This window comes from Manis javanica, chromosome 2 (assembly GCF_040802235.1).
Source record: "Manis javanica isolate MJ-LG chromosome 2, MJ_LKY, whole genome shotgun sequence".
NCBI lineage: Eukaryota > Metazoa > Chordata > Mammalia > Pholidota > Manidae > Manis > Manis javanica.
The window spans coordinates 217,392,205-217,414,817 of record NC_133157.1 but is presented as its reverse complement, the minus strand read 5'-3'; the positions used below and the strand labels follow the sequence as shown (position 1 = coordinate 217,414,817).

Below are 22,613 nucleotides of genomic sequence, written 5' to 3'. Positions count from 1 at the left end.
AAAGACACATTGCTAGCCAATCAGAGCAGGTCTGCAAGGGGAGTTTAACTCAGAAGTCATCAGTATGCTTTCTGCAAAATCCACAAGCTGCTCAAAGTTGAGACCCACATTACATCAGCCAAAGGGGGGCTCTGCCCACATCCATGAACATTCTAGTTCTTCATCAACTTGTTGAATAGCCAAATGCTCTTAGAAGGACACAAAAAATGTGCCTTTACACTACAAAAAAAAACGTCCCAGCCACTAGTTTCATTTCTGGCAGTCCCAGAGTGTCAGAGCTGAAATAACTCAGAGACTGGTGGTAAATTAGCGGCCCCTGAGGCCCAGAGAGGGGAAAGAAGTTGTATCAGGACACACAGCACAGCTACCTCAGAGGCAGGGCTGACCTGCCTCCTCACTAGCCCCCACTTCCGTTTCCCAGAGGCGTCCTGCTGAGTCATCTCTTCAAATCCTTGGTGGAATAAGCACCTTGTTCCCAAATGCAGACTCCGTCTGTGCCTCGAAGCCTTGAGACAGGTGAAATTCATTGTGTCTGAGCCCGAGTGCAACTCAGGCTTGGCCTGCAGCGAGTTCCTGGCCCTGAGGTGGGCGGCCAGAGCAGGCACAGACCCCTGGCATCGCCCTGGAGTGAAGGGTCTCTGTTGCATTCAGCTTTGTAGGTAGGTTTCGATTTGATGCCACTCTCAGTATCCAATCAAGTCCTCCCAGCTCTCCTAAGAGAGAGATCACTCTGCTGCTAATTAACTCCCTCTCCATCCCCAAGGGTGCGGGCTTCATCCTCAGCCCACGCCCAGCAACCTCGCTTTATGGCCCAGGACACAACTCTGGAATCCGCTTGTGCTCCAGTCCGGTTCTGCCCTTTACCATCTGCACGCCTTCGAGCAGGGTATCTCATATCTCCGCTCCGGTTTCCTGCTCCAGAAATGGGACGAATATCACTGCTCCACCAGGGCTGAAGCTAAGATCACAAATGAGAAATGCTGACCCCAGGAACCGCCCCCAACAGATGAGATCCCCTCCCCTTTCCCAGAGGCCCCGCCCTCCCGTCTACATCGCAGACTTCCGGGATTTCCCGACTGGGAGCCGAGTTGGAATCCCAAGTGGGTGGTACCGTACTCCGTTGGTGGCCTCAGGAAGTCAGGAACCTCGGGCACCCTTTCCCTTGCTTGTGAATGACCCTTGTGGGTTGCAGAGCAGTTAGTGAGGAGCCCGTGGCAGAGTGGGTGCCCAGCAAAGGACAGCTGTGATTACCCAGCCCATCCCGCAGGCCTCCAGCCACAGGAAAACCATTTTCCTTGTAGGCGGCCACGGAACTGGTGTGGAATCTGCTTAATTTAGTGGCGAGTCAACTTGTATTTTCCTGTCTTTCCCGCCCAGTTCACTTAATCATTTATTCTTTATTAATTCATTAGTCACACCCCGAACACTTAGACTCCGGGCTGGATCCTATGCTGCTCAGGCCATTACCGGGCAGGAATGCGACATGCCCCACCCCTTTGGGGGTTCCCTGGGAAGTAAGGTCGCTCTGGCTCATTTCTGTCAAGAACCTTGAAGATTCTGCGGGCCTCTCCTAAACGATCCCTGTTTTAACCTCGTCCTCCTACTGACCTGGTAAAGTCACGTCCCCGAAGAGCACCGCGTCCTGGTCCTTGGAATCTATGGATGTTACCTTATATGGCAAGAGGGCCTCTGCAGATGTGATTAAGCATCTTGATATAGGGAGATAATCCTGGATGACTGGGGAGAGGAGCTAAATGCCAGTGCCAGTGTCCTCCTAAGAAGGAGGCACAGGGACATTTGACTTCAGAGGAGAAGGTAATATGACAAAGAGAGGCAGAGATTGGAATGAAGTGGCCATGGAATGCTGGCTGCCTTGGAAGCTGGAAGGGACGAGGGATGGATCCTACCCTGGAGCCTCAGAAGGAGCAGGCTCTGCCAGCTCCCTTATTTTAGTTGGTAAGTCTTCTTTTGAATTCTTATCTCCAGCCCTGTAGGGGAATAAATTTGTGAGGTTTTAAGCAACTAAGTCTGTGCTGATTTGTTACAGTGGCAACAGGTAACAAATGCAGTGGGCATTGATATTTTTGTCCCTAATTTACAGTCCAGAAAACAGATTTGGAAGGGTTATGTGGGTTACTACTATTAAGCAAGTAGTAAATCACATTTTTCCACCAATTCCTTCTGTCCGCTGATGGGTTCCCTGTAGTCTGTGAGGGAAAAGTGAATACACACAGGCTTGCTTTCTTTCTCCTTAAATCTATGACTGCTCAGTTTTTCTGATAATTAGAGAGAAGAAAAATGAGCAGTAATTTTAGTGTCTTGGACATGGCTGTGCTTACAGAGTAGAACATGGACTTGTTCCATTTCAAGTTTTTGCCTGCTTAGTGGACAAGAAGGGGGCCCTTGAGGGTTGGAAGGAATAAATTTGGAATAAGTGTAGACTATCTCACTGTATCAGGTAAGTTTGTGTTCACTTGTGACTTGTAGCTAATCCTACCATAGTGACCTATAAAAGAAAGGGATTTGTTTTCCTCATTTATAAAGTCCAGTAGCTCAAAGATGCCATCAAGGAGGCACGCTCCTCCTGCCTCTGTGTGTGTGTGTGTGTGTGTGTGTGTGTGTGTGTGTGTGTGTGTGTGTGTGTGTGTATTCATCTCAGCTACCCTTTTAGTTTGCAAATTTGGAGGAAACACCAAGCGCCTGTGACTTACATTGTATCTTAGAGGGAAAAAATTAACTGGCTGCTGATCCAGTGAGCAAAGGGTCAGGAAATCAGCTCCACAGCATCAGAACAAGTAGAACATCTGTATGAGCTGCCCATGCAGCGGTCAGATGAAAATCCATAGCACAATGACTAAGCAAATATAGTACAGAAGAAATGAATATACTTACAAAATGAATGCATCGTGCAGAAGTCAGACAAAGATCTCAACTGATAAGAAAGCATAGCTCATGCGGGGGAAAGAGATGTGTCATGATTGCTTCATGCTATAGAATAATTCAATAAGAACATTCATGCAACATTTAAAAGTTCAAACAAAAATTGATGCAATAACAGCGTAAGATAACAAGGAAAATTTAGATGTGGGTCCCAGTAGGAAACAGAAAGATGCTCAGCTAGGATTTTGAAGAGAATTTAACCAAGGGTCCAATCACAGAGGCCTGCTCAGGATAAGGGACGCCACTGAGGAATGTTAAAGCACTCAAGTACTGGAAGATGGTAGGAGGCTGATACCCACCCTGGGCCTGTAAGGAAAATGGGGAGGAGCCCCCACACTCCCAGAAGTGTGGAAGAAGGGCCAGCCAACATGCACATGGGCAAAGAGGGATACAGCAATGCTAAAATCAGAGCAACAGCAGGCAGAGAGGGGAGCAGGTATGCCCCACATTTCCTCCATTTTCTGACCTCCTTCTCGTGTCTCCCACTAGCTGAGTCCGGCCAGAGGAGAAGGGAAAGGCAGATGCGTGGTTCAATCCTCATGGTCAGCCTCTCAGGACACAGAGCAGAGCAGAGAAAGGTAAAGGATAAATGGGCCCTTGGCAGGTATGGGAGGGAGGGTGTGTCTGGACAGGTGGGTGGGGACACAGTGACCCAGCTGTGGGAGTGTCCTGTAGGCGGGGCCCAGGGGACAGAGGCACTGTGGTCAGCAACCATCCTTTCCTGACAAGCGGTCATTCTCACTCTTTCTAGTAACAGCCCGAGGAGTCCCCTGGTGACAAACACCTGTCCTCCTGATCAGCTCAAATGGTTTAGGAGCAGCTGGCCTGTCCGCATCCCACGGCTCACAGGTGGTCATGAGATCAATGCCTGTTCCACCAACACAGTCCTACCCTGGTCACAGGAAGGTGAGCTAAGTCAGTCCAGTGGGACTAAGTCTTCTAGTCTGATCAAAACTCTGTGTGTTTGGGGTTGCAGGAGATGACCTCTGCTGGGGTCACTGGGCTGGGAGAGTAACAGCCTGGACAGAACTCACCTGAGAGTAAAAGGGACACAGAGTGAGCTGAGCTGCTCAGTAAAGAGAGGCCTGGGCTTGCTGACATTGCCTGAACCCCTGGTTCTGCTGTACTTGGAACTCCTGAACTTTGCAGCTCCGTGACCCCCTTTCTGTTAAACCAGTTGAGGTGCCAGCTCTGCACTTGAAACCAGAGTGTTGAATGATGGGATAGTCATGTAGGGCAGGCCTTGCACAGAAAAAAAACCCATGTGCATCAGATACACCATTAAATGCACTGAGATGTTTTGACCAGCTGCCTGGTTGGCTGGGACTGTCCTGGGTTTAGCAACGAAAGTCCCCCATCCCAGGGGCCCCTTCAGTCCCTGGAAAATCCCAGCAGTTGGTTACTATCAGGTGGAATTCATGTTTATTCTGGCAAAGAGAAGAGTAGGGGGAAAATGGGGCTATTTTCAAATATCTGAAGGGTTCTCACACATCAGAGAAAATCAGTGGTTCGGTGTGACTCCAACGGTTAGAGGCAGAATAATTCAGGAGAGGTTAGAACATGAAAAGGGAGATTGTCTTCATTATAAGGACAATTTTTCTAAATCTCAGAACTGTTCAGGGTGGGACTGGCTTGCTATGCAAGGGGAATCTGGGAGAGGGTTTCTGTGCTCTGGCTCTGGGTAGGCTGAGCTGGGGGCGGACCCTGGCTTTACCCCCACCAGCTGTATGGTTCAGCCAAGTTAGTTAAACTCTCTAATCCTGCTTCCTCATCTGTGAACTGGTAGTTATAATAGTGCCTACTTTTCTGGGTTGTTGAGAGGATTAAATGAAAAAAAAGCTGAGTAACTGCTCAGTAAGTTCTAGTGATAAATACTGAGAGGCTAGGAGCTCCCTCCTCAGTAATACAGGCTGGACGGTCCCTTGGTATGGAGGATCTCGAGGAAGTCCAGGACCGATGCCTGTACAGGACTCAGGAATTCACTGGAATTTTCTTTCTAGGCAAACATTCTGTTTTGATTTGATTTCATATAAAAAACGTTGCTGATCTGGCCATTTCAGATGGATGCTTGGGATAATTTTTGACAGACTTGCCTTGTAAAGCTCTTTCAGGCCTCCTTAAAATACATTTTGCTGAGCTTCAAAATGAGTAGCATCTATCTGCTCCCAGCTGTCTGGACCCACAGTTATTTCTGCCCTCAGCCACCTTAATGAAGTTGTTAGAGTGACAGAGTGCGTGACGAGACACAGCACTTGAGCAGCGTCAGGGAGGCGCTGCAGCAGCTGCCCCAAGATGAGCAGTCAGCCACGGGGGCTTCTCTCTCTCCCACCTCCCACTGGACCAGCTCCAGGCGGGAAGGCCAGGGCAGTCAGGCGACAGCACTGTTTTAGGCCAACATCGTGGCTGTGAAGATAAAATACTGCCCTTTAATTTCTTTAAAATGTTTGGCATTTTTTAAAAATTGAGGTACTACTTTCATACAGAAAGGTGAGCACACCTGCAGTGTACATTATGATGACTTTTTATAGATGTATACCCATGTAACCAGTGCCAAGGTCAAGGTGTAGAATATTTCCATCCCCTGGAAGACCCTTGTGCTCTTCCTCAGTCGTTACGCCCCCCACCAGAGGTAACCACTATTCTAAGCTCTGAAACCATATATTAGTTATGCCAATTTTTGTTCTTTGTATCAATGGGATTGTACAATATGTGCTATTTTGTATTTAGCTTCTTTTAATCCATGTAAGATCTATGAGATTCATCCATGTTTTAGTGTGTATCGGTAGTTTGTTCTTTTCTATTACTATATAGTCAGCAATTATGCATCTAAATTATAATTTTCTGAAGTTAAAAATTTGACTCTTATTAACAAATAAATGTAAATTTCCCATGTATCAAAGATTTTATTCAACGCATTAATTATGAGGGAATCAGTAAAACATTAAAATAGGTTCCAGTGAGTATTTGATTTCCTGAGATTTATATCCTCTACAAGATAAATTTGTTGGCATTGCTATGAACAGGAATCTTTTCAATTACCATGAACAGGAAATATTGGCAATGATGTCGGTTTTCCATAACTGCCATCTCTCCAGAGTTATACAGTCATATAGTCAACAGATAGGTGTACCCCCCATACTTGCACAATTCCTGGAGGGTCCTCTTGACAATACCCAGTGCTATGCTGGAAGGACACCCAGGGATCTCTTTGGCTGGTTTCCAAGTCTTGGAAAAAAGTCCTGACAGTATGAACATACCTCAATTTATTTATCCATTTGCTTGTTGATGAGTGTTTGAGTTATCCACAATTTGGAATTATTGTGAATAAAGCTTCTATGAGCATTTTTTGCCCATATCTTTTGTGGACACATGCATTCACTTCTCTTGAGTATATACTAAGGAGTGGAGCTGCTGATTCATAGAAAATTGCAGTTAGCTTTAATAGATACTGCCAGGCAGTTTTCCAAAGTCATGGTAACGTTTCAAGCACTCCAGGGATGCACAGTCATTCCAGTCGGTCTGTGTCCTTGCTGACATTTCGTGGTTCTTAATTTGAGCCATTCATGGCATGTGCAGATACTATTAGTTTTTATTCCCTAAGTCAGGAATTTGCTTCCATGTGCATAAGAATTACCTGGGCTGCTCTTTTAAATGTGTTTGCAGTTACCAGACCATCAGCAGAAGTTTTTACTTGGTAGCTCTGGGTTGAACTCAGAAATTGACATTATTAATAAGCACTTTATTACTAAGAAAGCATTCTAGGAAATGCTGACTCAGATAACTCAGGACCGTGTAATCTGTGGGTTCCTGCTGCTCTTGCCTGGCCTTGGAGTGCATCCTGCCAGGAGAGCAGGGGACACCCCTGTCAGCTCACAGATTTCTGATTGTGCAGTAGTGATAACACCATCTATTATCTTAATTTTCCAAACAGTCCTCCAAACTGAGACCTTGGTTTTGCAAATGGGGACATTGAGGTTCTGCAGGTAATTGAGGAAAGAGACATAAGGATTTATGTCCAAGAACTCTTGACAGAAGATCAAGGCTTAGAACCAAGGATTTTCCCATCCCCTAGCAGTGACTTTTCTAAGAACATCAATGGCTTGGTCACGTTTTGGTTGTTATTTTTACTAGCAGAGGCTTTTTTCTCTCCAAGATAGTTTTAAGTAAAATCCCACTATATGGAACACATCATAATTAGGCTGCTAGGGTAGCAGAGGGCCAGGAGCACAGCTCCTTGCCTCTAGGACCTTTCTGAGCTCCAGTGTCCTCCTATTTGTAATCTGCCTGTGGGCCTGTGCCCTCCCCTCGGCTCAAGGATGAGGGCTTATAAACCACAGGACCCCAGCACTGTCCCTCGAAGGCCCTGAGTACACCCCATTTTCTTTTATTTAAGAACAGATCCATTGCCAAAATCTGGATTCTCTTTTATTTAAACCTAAATATAACTTGAGAGCAACATGTAACCTCGGAAGTGAGAGAGCATGTCATTCAGAAAGACAGTAGCTTTTGTGGGACAGCAATTGGAAGGCTCAGGAGGCATGAACTGGGGTCCCAGTGGCAGAGGAACCTCTTGGGACTTCATTACCAAAAGCAGGTGGAGGAGGACAGAAACATTATTCGGAAGGGAATCACCCCCAAAGCCCAATCATGTCAGTTTTGCACGCTGGTCTTCTCCGTCCTCAGAGGGCAGGCTGTTCTCATCAAAGTCAGAGATGGCTTGTAGCATGCTTTGCCATCCTGGACCTGCAGCGTCCAGTCATGTGACCATAAGCCAGTCACTCCGCGTCTCTCATCCTTAGTTTTCATATCTGTGCATCTGTATGAAGAACATTGACCTCAGAGGTGAGAATGAGGATTACGTGAGGTGCATGGTAGCATGGGACTTGCAGGCTGCGGGAGCTGCTCAGAACAATGCGTTTCCTGCCCCGGTCCCCTTGTTGAGCAAAGTGTTTGCCTTGCAGATCCACCAGCCATTTGAGGACTGATGTGGTAACAGTGGGGCGACCTTCCTCTCTGACTGCCTCCTGGGAGCAGGACGAGCCATTCCCTGCTCTGCAGAAGGCAAACGGAGGGGGGCAGTGATGACATCAGCGGGAGGGCCTGGAGAGAGACATGTTGTGCAGCACATTCTATGAACATGGGAGGATGAGATCACTGAACCATCTACTGCAGGAACAGAGGCAGCACTGCAGCCAGACTCAGGGGTAGGTACTGTGAGAGCTGCAGTCCCGGCCCACCGGGGATAACAGTCATCACTAAAACGTCCTGAGCACTTCGTGTGTGCTAAGCAACTGTTCACATGCTCTCCTATCTGCACAACAACCACGGCAGATGCCATCGTTCTCTCAGCCCACGGTGTGGGCTGTGGGGCCCTGAGGGTTTGTGGGCCTCCCCTGGGGTCTCCTGGGTGCAAGGAGTGTGGCTGTGCTCAGTGGGGCCAAACAGCAGGTCAGTTAGGGTGCTGGCACAGAGGATCAAATCCAGTGGCTTCAAGGCTCAAAGTTGATTTTCCTTCTGTGTCCTTTCCTCTTGTGTCTTCCCGTAAGCTGTGAGAGATCGGGCCCCTTTGATGGTATCCCTCTGCCCACCCCCCAACAGGCTGTTGCCCGGGCTGTGTGGTCCCTGAGGACTCACCACCAGCCTCACCCCAGGCGGCAGGAAGCGGTCAGAGGAAGGAGAGGCACTTTGCCTCCATCACTTCCGCTCCCGAGCCGTTGGCCTGAAATGGGTTATGAGGTCCTATCGAGCAGCAAGAGAGGCGTGTGAATGCCTGTTTTAAGTTAAAATGTATTGTTGTTAGGAATGTAGTAGTGAAGGAGTGTTAGCGGGCCGCCAGCGCTCCCGGTCACAGTCACCCCGCAGCTGTGTCTCAGATCAAGAGGACTGGCTAAGCATGACTAGGACTTTGACATCTTAAGACGAAACATACACCTCGGCATAAACAAACATCTGTAGGCACCTACCATGTATAGGGAAATTTATGAGAAGCCATGGGTACAAGACCTATAAGCTGTTTCTCTGCGAACAAAAGAGGACATAGCATGAGCTGAGTATGTCCTAAGCACCCGCAACTGGCCTGGGTGCGTCCCGTACATCATATCACACAGCTGTCTCAGCACAACAGTTGGGAGATGAGGACACTAAGGCTCCAGATGGGAAAGGACTTAACTAAGTTCATGTGTCTCCTGAGTGATCAGATCAAGACTCAAATCCCAGCAGTGTGACCCTGGGCAGTTACTTACCTTCTCTGTACCTACGACCTCTTCTCTAAAGTGGAGAAGATAATACCTACCCCACAAGACTGATCCCTGCAGGCTGGGGATGCTTTAATATAGTTAAAGCCCTTGGGAGAAGGCCTGGCTCATAGCAAGCCCCAGCAAACAGCTAGACACTGCCATTTTTGTATTGATATTATCATTCTTAATAACAGAGCTAGTATTATCTGATTGCTCTGCCACCTGTATCTAATCTTAATCCAAGTATGATAAATGTTATATCAGGAACACAGAAGGCTGGGAATGTCCACAGAGAGGGTAGAATCCTTTTGACACTGAAACGTAAGAAAGGCTTACATAGAAACAGAATTTGCTGGACTTTGAAGCAAAAACAGGGTTTTAACAGGGAGAGATGGGAGTGAGGCTGGATGAAGAAGGCATTCCAGGGAGAGGAGTTAGCCTGGAAAAAGGCACTGAGAAAGGAAAATGCACGTGTGTTGGGGGACAGCGAGATAGCACAGAGAGCATAGGTGAGACAAGTCAGTGGGAGACCGGGCAGGAAAGGTGGGGTGGGAGCTAATTGAAGGTGGTTGGCCTTTTACAGGGAGGCAATGGGGAGCCCTCAAAGGGTTGGCTCGTCACTGTGCCAGGGGGAGATTGCCATGGCAACAGCTCTGGGGAGAGACGGGAGGTGGAAAGGCCAGCCCGTTCACTAGTGCCACGGTTTAGGTGAGAGGTAATGAGGATACGAATTAGAGCTAGGGCTTCAGGAAAGGCTAGGAAGGAACCCAACAAGGACAGTGTGCGGAGGGAGAATTAAAGGATCACAGCGGCTTTGTGTACAGAGGGGGAGGCAGATGGAGGAGCGGAGAAGATGCGATGCCTCAGCCCACTGTGTGAAGCACAGGCTCCAAATAATTTCAGCCTCACAGCATGTGATGTTATCTATCTGCCTCTTGTGACAAAGTACTAAATCATTTCTTTTTATATTTTCTAGATGGTTCTGGTTAGACCTTGAACTATCCATCCACTCACCCACTTGTTCATTTTTTCAGCCATGTGCTCAGAGTCGATGTGAAGCAAGTCCGATCAGTAAGGAGGTCGTGTCTGCTGCAGACAACCACTTACATGATTAAGGGACAGGGCAGGCTGCTGGAGCAAAGAGGTCCTGCCATGGACGGAGTATTTGTGTCTCCACCAAATATATATGTTGAAACTTAATCTCCAAGGTGATGGTGTTTGGAGGTGGGGTTTGGGAGGTGACAAGGTCATGAGGGTAGAACCTTCCCGAGTGGGATTGGTGCCCTTTGACAGAGGCCCCAGAGACCTCCCCGCCCCTTGCACTGTGTGAGGCTGCAGTGAGAAGATGGCTGTGTGTGAACCAAGAAGCAGGCTCCCACAGACACCGAAACTTCCAGCACCGTGATCTTAGCCATCCCAGTCTCCATGACAGTGAAGAATAAATTTCTGTTGTTTGTATGTTATATTGTTATAGAAGTCCAACAGAATAAGGCCCCCAAATACATTGATCTGAGTAAGCCACATATTGATTTCTCTTTCTTATGAAAGTCTAGAGACAGTTCAGGGATGGTGTGAGGGTCTATTGTGAAGGGAAATTGGCCTGCTTCCAATTCATTGACTGCCATCCTCAACATGTGGCTTCCATCCTATGATCCACAGGGTCTCTGAGTCCTCCAGCCAATGGAGCACCTTGGAAGTGACATTCTGTGACCTCTGGCCGTGCCCTTCCTGCTTCATTCACTGGAATGCTTGCCGCCAGGTCAGAAGACCAACCATCCTATGTGACCATACCAGAGAGGCCACATGTGGGTACTCCAGCCCACAGTCCCTCAGCTTCCACCCATCCCATCTCAGAAGTGGATTCTCTTGCCCCAGGTGACCTGTCCCCACATCTGATTCCTCCCAGCTGAGGCCCAAGTGTCATGGAGCAGAAACAGGCCAGCTCCAATGTGCCCTGACCCTTAGAATCCCCAAGAATAATAAAGGGACTGTTGTTTTCACCACTGGGTTTGTGTAGATAACTGGCACATGAAATGAAATCATGCACTCGTGCTGTCGTATTTATCGTCTTCACTGTTGATCTACCACACTGAATGTAAGCTTTCCGAGTGCAGGGATTTTTGCCTGTTTTGCTCATGGCTGTATTTCAGCACCTCATAGGGTATGCAGCATACAGTAGTTGCTCAATAACTATGAGATGAATAGCTGGGTTTTTAAACATATACACAGAAATAGGGGAGCAGGAAAAATCAGCTCAGCCTTTTTCTGGCCAAAGCAAAGAGGGTCACATGAAGCTCACGAGATTCCCAGTGACTGCAAGATAAATCATACTGGATGCTTTGGAAAAGCCTAGATATTTCTGGCACAGTTCACTGCAATCAGTTTTACTCCTATGTTATCCTTCTCCATCATCTTCCTAGATAGTGAGAGATTTTCCAGGGTTTAGGTTATATCTTATCTTGCTTCATGCCAAGCCTGGAAGATCCTAGAAACTCTTTGGTGCTCCAAAAATATTTAGTGGATGAGATTTCCATGCATCCAAATCACAGAGCCAAGTTTTATATCCATGCAAGTAAGACAAAACTGAGGTCTTAATTTGGAAAGGAATGGATCAGCTAATTAATATGCAAAGTCAGCAGCCTCATGTATTTTATGGTTCAAACAGAACTGCATGTCCCTGAGCCCAGTCAATTTCCTGTTTGTTATCACATTAGGCCTATTCCAAGGCAGATGGAAAATTTGAAGGACATCTCCAGCCATCAAGACTGGCATAAATCTTTCAGAACTGCATACAAATACGTAATATTTCCCATTAACATTTTTTGAAATCAGTATTCACGCAATTCCTTGATTAAGCAGGAGCTCTTTTGCCATGTAATTCTGCTCCTTTCAGCTAATTGGGCTCCCAAAATCTATAGTCCTTGTTCTGAACCCCTGTTGATGTTAGGCCTGCTTTTAAGGCATGTTCTGTTCAGAATTCCATACAAAGATTTTTGTTGTTCCTCTTTGACCTTTACTCTGCCTGAGTGTTTTTCAGCAATTAATGACGGGAACAATAGCGCCTATTTCACAGCCCCCCGGGCTCAGCCCTTCTGTAATCTCCAGCACAGCCCTAAGAAGTTGTACTGGCATCACCATGTTACATATGGGACAGTGAACAACCTGCCCAAGGTCACAGCAAGTGTCAGAGCCAAGAGCTGAACTTCGTGCAGGTTCGACTCGACCGCAGCTATATTCTCTGGCTTTGCTAGAAGGGATGGAAGACAAACTGGCATTTATAGAGCCCCTACTCTATGTCCCACACTATCTTCAGCATGACAACATTTCTTTTAATCATTTTAGAGCCACATTCTAAGTACACATTTTTATCTACATTTCACATATCAGGAAACTGCAGCTCAGAGATATTTGGCTCTTAGCCCAAGGTTCAACAGCTACTAACTAGTGAAGCCAGGATTCAAGTTCAGTCTGTGAGACTGTACACCCTATGCTTTTAGTTAAGCAAGAACCTAAGCATTAGCTCATGAAAGCCTTTTATCTGGGCAACAGTGATCCATTTGGCATAGTTAGCAGATGGTGAAGTAACATAGGAGGCAGAGGTGTCCTGTGACCTTGAGGACATCCTTGTATAGCTGACTCTCAGCATCTCCTTCTGTTACGAGTTTTAACACTCTCCCTCCCCATCCCCACAAGACCTTGGGAGGACCAACATTAGGACTGAATAAAGAAACTACCTGTCCCAAACCCTTACTTTCCAGATAAAGACATGGAGGCCCAGACAGGCTATGCAGCTGCTCCAGGTTGCTCAGTGAATGGATGACCAACACTAGTACAGAACCCCAGTGTATTAGTCAGCTGATGGTTCATAACAAATGCTGAAGTTTATTTTAAAGTTAAAAACATAACTCCCATGCATATATAAAATGAATACACATCAGGGATTTTTATCCAACTCATGAAATAATGAGAGAATCCGGAAGATGTTGAGACCAGTTCAAAAGAGATTTTGAAGAACAGAGAGATAGATAGACAATGAGGAATGCTGAAATTTGCTGAAAGATGCAATACAGGTTGATATTCAAAAGGACATAAAATAACATGACATAACCTTAGTTTGGGGTTAACTTTCTACAGGGTACAAATAAATTATATCTCTACAGCACAGAGTTCATTTGCATTGCTATCAGTTTTCTACAAGTTAACTTTTCTCCCTGCAGAGTTGTAAAATAGCATCCTTCTTAGGAAGTTGGCCAAAAGTGTGGATACCTATAGGTCGGATAAACCCCACAGGGATTTCAGCACTCCAAGGAAAAGAGTCTGAATAATCTCTTTGGCCAATTTCTAATTTTTCCTGATATAGAAAACCACAGCAATTTCAATAGCTTTCAATCATAAGCATTTATTCATCTATTTATAGGTCAGAAGGCAGTGGGGTGGCTCTGCTCCATGTCTCATCTGGGGCCCAGGCTGAAGGAGGCCGCAGCTTCCTGGGGCATGTTCTTCTCATAGTGGGAAGGTCAAGGGTCCCAGCAAAGCAGGCATAAACACGTGGTACCTCTTCAAGCCTCACCTAGGAAATGGTACATTTTCACTTCTGCCAGATTCAGTTAGCCACAGCAAGTTATAGGAACGAGCCCAATGTTAGAGGGCTTGGTGTATAATGCTTCCTTGGACCTGGGGAGTCAATATTTGCCGAGCAGTAATCATTCTCCTAATTTTCAGTTCGTATTAGGTTGTGCTAAGAGATGCAAAAAATCTGAATACAGCAGCATTGTGCGAACATACAGGAGCAAGGGGCTTTTACATTCAGAGACTTTTGGTGACCATCTGCCCCCTTTTCCAGAAGTGAAGGAAAATATGGTTGGCCAGCCAAAGGTTCGGTCTGAAAACGACCTCACTCTGCGGCTTGGTTTTGCGACATCAGCTCCAATAGTGGGGGGACTCTCAGGCAGATATTTTACTCTTATCACCGGCAGAGTGAAGTGGGTACTGGGCCCTAAAAGTCAGTAGAGGTACCCATTTCTTATATAGGGCACACCTAGCCCTTAAGGTGTTCAGAATTGTCTCTGGGGGGGAATACAAAATGACAGGATACCCCTGACACATCCTCCTGAGAGATGGTTTTACTTGAAGAATTTTGAGAAATGTTTTAAATTAAAAGAAGATCGCTGTAGTATGGCACATGCAAAAAATAAATGGTATATAATACTTAGTGGATTATTCTACCGTGCTGTCTTAGTCTTCCTTTTGCCACAAGTAATTAGTAGGAGAAACACTTCTTGGTAAACAACCAAAGATGAAGAACTGGGGGTTTCCAGTCTGACATTCACACAGGGAGCATGAGGCCTGAGCGGGAAGCACAAAACAGAGAACAGGGAACCTAGAAAAGGGCTGTGACGGTGGGGCCCTCTCTGAGACCTGGGAGATAGAGAACAGATTGGGGAGCACCGTTTCTCCAGAGCCAGGGGCTCAAGAGTCTCTTCCCTCTTCTCTGAATTTCTTTTTTCTTCCTATATTTCTCTTCTCTAAAAGTCACCATGGTTACAATCATACCTGCCACTACCATTTATGAATCGCTCCCTCTTGTGGTAGGTTTTGTGCACTACACTTTACCTAAGTTCTTGGCTTCAGGCCCCCTGCCTGGTCCCCATTGACACCGGGGTGTAAACCCTGTCCGGGACTTCCACTTATGAAGCCTGGTCAAGGGTAGTCTCAGAAAATTTACAAACTAACACCTGTTTAAAAGGGGATTTTAAGTCAAGATAAAAACAAACTTGGCTGTTCTTCCTTTGAAGAAGAAAGGAGGTATGCTTCACATTTTTTTCTTGATCAATTTGTAGCATCAAAAGAAAAGTCAAAATACAATGAAATTCTAAATAATGTAGCATCATGCATGTATTAAAATATCTCATCTTTCAATAATCTTCTGACGAAGTTATTATTTGGATATAATATTTAATATATAATATGGAGATAATAGTAATAATAATAATGGAAAATGAGGTTCAGAGAGATTGATAATAGGTCAGGTGGCCATAATAATGTGGCCCAAAAACCTATCTGCAATGCATTGATTAATTAGTTGGGTCTCCATGGTTAGCTGTCAGCCTCACCACAACCACATGAGGCAGATGTTATGAACATTCTCCATTTTCCTGAAGATAAACTAATTGTGAAAAAACTGACATAGCTTCCCCAAGGCCACTTAGCCAAAATGCGCCAGTATGGAGAGTGAAACTGAGATGTTCACACTTAAACCTGTGCTATCACTGCTGTCCTATGAAATCCCTGCATTATAGCATCTTTTGTTACATTCACATTACCTGGGGACAATTCTCTCTCATTGTGAAGAACTTTGCAACAATGGGGGCACCGTCTTCTGGGCTTTGGAGAAAAATCTGGGTTGGAATCATTGCTCAGCTGTTGTTCTCTGACTTTGGGTAATCTGTATACATTCTTCAATTTGCATTTGTGTAATGCGTACTTCAGTGGGCAACTGGGGCGATTAAATGAGGTAATGAAGAAAAAGTGCTCCACACAGGGCCTACCCCCGACAGGGCCCCCGGGAAGTGGTGAGGGTGGTGGATGACAATGATGGTGGGATTCCTTGGAAGGTAACTCACTGGAAACATTCAAGCAGATACTGAAGGACTTGGCTGTAGATGGACGCGGATTAACATTCTGTACCTAGGTTCACGATCCTTTAGGGGGATGTGAAATCACCAGAGTGGATTCATGTTATGGGTTGAATTGGGCACCCCCACCACCCAAATTCTTATGTTGATTTCTTTGTCGACTGTATTTGGAGATGGAGCCTTTAAACAGTTAAAATGAGGCTGTTAAGGCCCTAATCCAATCTGACTGGTGTCTTTATAAGAAGAGGCAATTTGGACACACAAGAGGCACCAGGAATGTGAGCATAAAGAGAAAAGAAGGAGCAAGAAGGTGGCTTCCCTGCAAGCTCAAGAGAGAGGCCTCAGAAGAAACCAGTCCTGCCAAGATAAACTTGATCTTGGATTTCCACCTTCCAGGATTGTGAGAAAATTAGTTTCTGCTATTTAAGCCCCCCAGTCTGTGGTGTTTTGTCGGCAGCACTAGCAAGCTAATACAGGTTGAAATCAGCGCTTTACAAAGTATGGAATAGCAAATATCAGAGGGCATCACTGTTGTCAGCACGGCACTGTTTCAGCAGGTTATATGGATATTGTATTAGGTGGATTGGGTTGTGATGTAAAAGCTGAGGCACTGTCATCAAACGTGGAACAACCCTGGACTTGACAGCCAGAAGTTCTGTTCATTTCTGTAACATAGTAATTGCCATGATTGTAATGAATATGTTAATATTCATAGTATATCAGTTTTATGTATTAAGTGCCTCCAAGTGCCAAGGGTTTACAAATGATAACTCCCTTAGTCTTGAAACATCCCTTTAAGGTAACTGTTATTTCTGTTTTACAGGTGAGGCTGAGACCGGTTATTTAACCTGCCCAGGGTCAAACGGGGACAGAAATCCTGCCCAGAACAAACTCTCTCAAAAGCCTGGTTCTCCCCATCCAGCATCATTGAGCAGCTACCCATAATCCTCTGCCCAGTTACTTAGCACCCAGGCATCAACTTCTCCTCTGCAAAGAATTCAGTGATGGAAATTAGGAAGACCTTGCACTCAAGAGGCTCTGTACGTGTGACTGACTAAGGGCACAATGTGCCTTTTATGGTCGCAGAACGAACACGGAGCACTTCTGTTGGCATGGAGCTTTCCTTCTTGTCACTAAGGTAAACAGAGCGTCGGGATGTCTGTGGGGGTGGGCAGTGGGGCACAAAGGTCTGGTCCACCAGGACTAGAAGGAGGTGAGAAAACAGTCCTGGCACTCCTTGTCCGAAGACTCCGTGAGGAGCTCCGTCAGCCCTCCCAGATCGCAGGCTTGGGGCCAGAAGCTCTTAACACAGGTACATGGCTCATTAGTGGGGAAATGGCAGTGGGTAATTGGAATATGTAAATGGTATGGGCACACAGTGTGTTTTAACAATCAAGACCCAAAGAGAAGGAGCTTAATTCGGCGGAGAGAAAGGAACAGGCAGCCCAGGAGCCTATTACTGGAGCCAGAGGAGAGATACTCAGCTCAGGGAACCGGGACGAGTGGGGCTGAGGCACTGGGTGAGTTTGTTTCCCCCTCTCAAATGCCAAGGGACCTGTGATCCAGCCCTGCCTTTTTCACATACCAATTCTTGTGGACTCTCTTTCCTAAATATGTTTTGCAGCCAATCGCCTCCTCTCCAGGATCTGTTACCAGTTTCCTTCTGGACCTCCACGTCCCAGCTGGGCACCACCAAGAGTCTTGATTGAGATTGCTTTCACTGAAGTGTTTCTCCCCCTCCCAAACTCTCCTCCACAGAGTCATCAGGAAGCGCTTTCTGAAACTTCCTGGGATCAGTCACATGAGTCCACGCATAGAAGAGCTCCTGGTCCCCAAGTTCATAAACTCAGTGCACAGGCAAGCTTGTCCCCCACGGCCCCCTCTCCATGCATACCTGCCTCCAGCCACCTTCACCTCTTGCCTTGGAAACTCCATGCTTTGTCTTGACTCCCAGCTGTGCCTATGCTGAATTTCCCACCTGGTAGAGCATTCCCAGCAAGGAATACAATCTAGATTAAAAGTATAGTCGCAACATAACCTGAGATTGAATCCTGGGACCATCACTTCTTATCCACGTAACCTAGAGCAGGGTACTTAACCTCACCAAGTGTCATTTCCTCATGGCTAATATAGCAAGCAGTAACCATGATGCCTATCTTATAACTTTGTTGCTAGGATTAAATGAGATAATCTACAATAAAACACTTAGCCCTGTGCTAGGTATATAGTAGGCACTCAATAAATGTAAGTAATGACGATGATGAATGAGCATCTATCATGAGTCAGGTCACTGAAAGGCATCAACCACACAGAGGTGAGTAAATTGTTTTGCAATGTTTATCTCATTTTTTCAGCTAAATGCGTGTGGATGAAGTGAAGAGTCCGATGGCCAAGATTGTCACCTGGCCCTGGTCAGCTTGCTCACTACACAGCTTGCTCACTACACACGTATGGGCAATATGTTGTTATTGACTCTATATAAAGAGCTCCGCCCAGTGCTCTGGGTGACACGGTGGCACAGCTGCAAGGCTGCAGGAGAGCAGAGATTGGAATGGTGGCAGCGCCGAGGACAGAGACCTAGATGGCTGCGGGGACGGAGAGGCCCAGAGGCAGAGACTGACCTGCTGCATGCAGACTCGCTCTGAGTGGACGGGATTCTAGTGACTGACCTGCCACTGTAGGAATAAAGTTGGGTATAAACCCTTTTACCCCAAGAATGTTCCATTGTCATTCCTGGGTCTCGCTGAATCCATAGTGAACTTGCGCGGGGATGAAACCTATTGGCAAGGCAATGTGGAATTAATCAGTCAATTTTCTTTTTTTCCTCCTGTTTCCCACAGAAGAGAGCGACGCGTGAAACAGGTTACCAATAAATGCTCACTGGAAGGGTGAATGGATGAATTCATTAAGTAGATTAATTGGATATTTTACCCAATACACGTTTCTCCTGCTAGCTGAAGCCTTCAGTTCCTCTGAAGCCTTTCATAAGATGAAATGGTACCAAGTAAAGAAGCAATTACCATTCATTTATATGGAAAGATTTTTGAGTATTCCCAGCACCCCCCAGTAATGTCTCTCTATAGGCTTTTCGGATACCTTAAGACCCATCTTGCTAATGGAGGCACAAAATAAGTTGAGATAAAGTACAGGTGCTCACAGACACAGTCCAAAGCTCTGGGTCACAGATATGACGCTGAAATGCCATATGTGGGTCCTGGCCCCGTTGCTGCTGGCAGTGGTGGCTGCTGCCTCTGCAGGGTTTGCTGCAAAACCTGCACTAGCGCTGTCGTTTTCCACCCTTTCTGTAAAAGGGACAGTTCTCCCCAGATATGGTTAGCAAAAACAGATCCCGAAGTAGGCCTTTTGTAAAAGCAAAGTGGTATAACTTGAACTTTTAAAAGCAGGGGACCACCAGTATAAGCCATTAAAAGAAAAAGACAAAAATAACATTAAGAAACATGCAAAAATAAATTTAAAAGTTGATGTAAGAATTGCAAATGTGAGTCAGGGAAAAGACACATTTTTTTCCCCCAGTTGAGAACAATCTAAGCTAAATCCTTTAATTACTGCCATCTGGAGTGAAGGTGAGCGCAGCTAGACTTGGAGCTCATTCATTCCCCGTCGCAGACTTGGAGCTCATTCATTCCCCGTCACACCTGACTCGAGCTGCTTCCTCATCTACGTCCTGATGCCTTTGCGTAACAACGTAGTAAATGTACACAGCACACATCACAGGCTGAGCATGGGTCCCTCCATGGTGCTCCAACCAAGTCTAAGGTAGGAGGGCAGGAAACACTATCTCATGTTGTAGATGAGGAAACTGAGGCTACATATGAGTCCAGCAACTTGCCTAAGGACACTAAGCTCAAAGCCACAGAGCCAGGACTAAATTCCAGACTCCAGGCTGCCCGCACCCTCAGGGTGACATGCGCAAGGGCATCCTTTTGCGTCTTCTTATTCATTTCCAGGAAGGCTTCTCACCTGCAAGGGAGCAAGAGCTCTTCTGCCCTGATGGAGACGTCCGTGGGCATGTGTTGTAGTTGGGTTTTCAAGAATCAAAACTACATATAGGGAAGGCATGGGATGCTGCTATTCCAAACATATTTCCCTTTTGCCTGGACTGCTGCCAGACCCCAAATTGGAGCTTGCCCTGTCTCCTCCAAACCAGCAAAGGGTATCTGTCTCCTTAGCTGCAAAGACTTACCTCACTGGCTCCTCTCAGAGGTCCATTTATAATTAGGTGCAAAGCAAGCATTTTGTGGATACATAATTTGATCAGAAGCAGTTTTATGTGGAACTCTATGATAGTGCAGAAGGTATTCATCAGTCTACATATGGGGATGTTGGCAGAAGCATCATGGGCTGGGAAGACGATGTGTATGCAGGAGCCGTCCCCATTCTAGTGGGGACACATCTCCCCACCCACGACTGGAAGATCCCATGTCATCAACCTGCCATGAGGTAGCTGGCTAACCCCCTTCTCCGGGGAAGGCACTATGTTGGGGACTCAGTACTGTTTGCGTATCAGGCATACTACAGTAGTGTTGGAATAGTCGTCCCCAGCATATTAACAGAGGGTAATTATGGGTAACGAGGTTATTATCATTGCCTTTGTAATGATTTGCATTTTGTAATTTCTCTACAACTGCAATGCATTTCCTGTGCAACAAATATTAAAAGTCAATTTAAACAGGGTCTAAAACAGTTATTGAATGTGTTTTAGGAACAGGGTGAAAGGGTAAGTAGGCCCCCATTAGCCTGTGCCCGAGACCTACAATTCTAGCCTGCTGTTCTGATTACAGTAATAGTAACAACTCCGACGTACTGAGTATCACCTCCCTGCAAACACGGTTCTGTCTGTCTTGCCACTGGATGCTTACAACCCTGGGAAGAATGACAGAGGAAGGAACATTTGGCCTCTCTCTTTACTCATTATCAGGAAGGAAGAAATAAGCATACCTGCAAGGGAGAAAGAGATGATCTGCCCCAACGTGCAGTGACGAGAAGGCTAGGAAAAGGGAAAGCAGCAAAGGCAGAGAGAAGGAGTATCGGGTGGCAAGTCTGGGGACTAGGAAGTGGTTGAGTTTTCAAGCATGGGAGCTTAGGTTGTGCAGAGCTGAGATGGAAAGCCAGGAGGGGATGCAAATGTCCTGTCGTTTGCACATGACCCCCATGGATGACCTATTGTTTGTGGATACTCTGACAGGAACTCTGTCGTGGGGACTTTGGGTCTCAAAGAAGATTCCTTCCAATGGGATACGGGATGCTTGATTTCCATTAGCTGTCAGTGTGCTGTACAGTTTTGAGATTATAGCCTCCCAAATGGCACTCAGAGTGCAACCCATTTTTCACGACATTTCCAAACATCTTATCTGAACAAGGGTCTCTACTGGATTATAAAACCATCGAAGCAAATTAATTTCCAAACAACCTGGCAGTTTCTCTATCACTGGATTTAATGGAACAGAGTTATGAATTTGATACTGACTTTACCTCACCCTTTGTGGAAGGTATGAACAAAGCCACTGCACTTGATCTTAGAACATTAATATTTGACAGTTTTCAGCTCTCATCAAAATGGAAGCCTCCCCAAGTGCCTGAGAGTCCAAACTGTTATTTTAGAAATCTGGACTTTTGATGAGTTGCACAGTAATGAATTCTCAAGTTTTCTTTCTATGTGGTCCTTGATGAGTCTCCTTTCATGCTTATTTTATGAGGCTTTTTATTTTAAGTACTGTCAAAATGTTTTTGTCATCATGTTACTCAAGTTGCAACGGGTACTAATACTTCCTAAGAATAAAGACTTTCATATGGTAAAAGATAAAACCCCAAATCTCATACACAAACATACAGTGAGTGCTTCTGTCATATGACAGGTATTGTTCTGGGGCTCTACAGTCTACATTCACTCATTCATGCTGTAATTAAGTACTGAGAGCTACTATATAATAGGCATGTACTTAAGCTTTAGGGATAGGATGCTGAGTCCCTGCTCTTGCTTATTGAGATAATAGTAAACAGGTAAACAAAACATAAATATGATCACTTCAGACAGTGATAAATGTAATGAATAAATAAATGGGAAGGGATGGAGAGGGATGGGCAGCTTTAGGAAAAGTGCTCAAAGGGAACTAATTGTTTTCTAGGTGGTTGGGATTGGACTGGGACAGAACGGGGTGCAATAAGGGGTGGAGGGCACGTGCACCTGCATTGCACCCAGCTTCAGTTTGGAGCTTCTCTCACCCAGGCAATATTTCCTTTTCTCTGAACCTTTTCTTCTTTCCAGAGTTTGCACTGACTGGTTACCCACCATGCTCCAAACCGTTGCTGAGCATTAATATTTTCATAAACATTTACTGCTGTCCCACTGTGCACGGAGTCACATTTCTGTTTGCAAATGCCACTTCGGGTAATCTTCCCCAAACCCACCCTGAAGCCCACTTACCAATAACTAATCTTTCTCCATCGGGTGGTGGTCATGGCTCTTATTTTATATTACGTTCTCATATTGGAATCACTTTCTGGCCCCCGCTTGTCATTTAGGTCTCACTTCAAAATGTCACATCCACAACGAGGCCTTTCAGGACTAGCCAAGTAAAAGAAGTCCCCCCACTTCCAACACAACGCGCAATTTTGTTTAAGCTGGATTGACCAATATTGGAAATTACACTGTCTTCCCCTTTCTCTAGAATGAAGGCTTTGTGAGCAGAGGGACCTAGGATGCCCTGGTCGGAAGACATTACCCCTCTACGTAGGGCTCACTCATGTGGTTTGATCGACTGAATGAATGAACAGAAACTCA

At 45.9% G+C, this 22,613-nt stretch overlaps 1 long non-coding RNA gene across 4 annotated transcripts; it reads left to right on the top strand.

The window, feature by feature from the left end:
- Nucleotides 1-1,226: 1,226 nt before the first annotated feature.
- Nucleotides 1,227-17,668, top strand: LOC108383874 (uncharacterized). Of its 4 annotated transcripts, XR_012124249.1 has the most exons (8): nt 1,227-1,956; nt 3,430-3,518; nt 3,692-3,846; nt 7,902-8,144; nt 10,211-10,384; nt 10,836-10,935; nt 16,635-16,949; nt 17,570-17,668. It is a non-coding gene; the product is annotated as an uncharacterized lncRNA (long non-coding RNA). The 4 variants fall into 4 exon arrangements; XR_005061973.2 differs by having other exon boundaries at nt 16,635-17,662; XR_012124246.1 differs by lacking the exons at nt 16,635-16,949; nt 17,570-17,668 and having other exon boundaries at nt 10,836-11,159.
- Nucleotides 17,669-22,613: the final 4,945 nt, after the last annotated feature.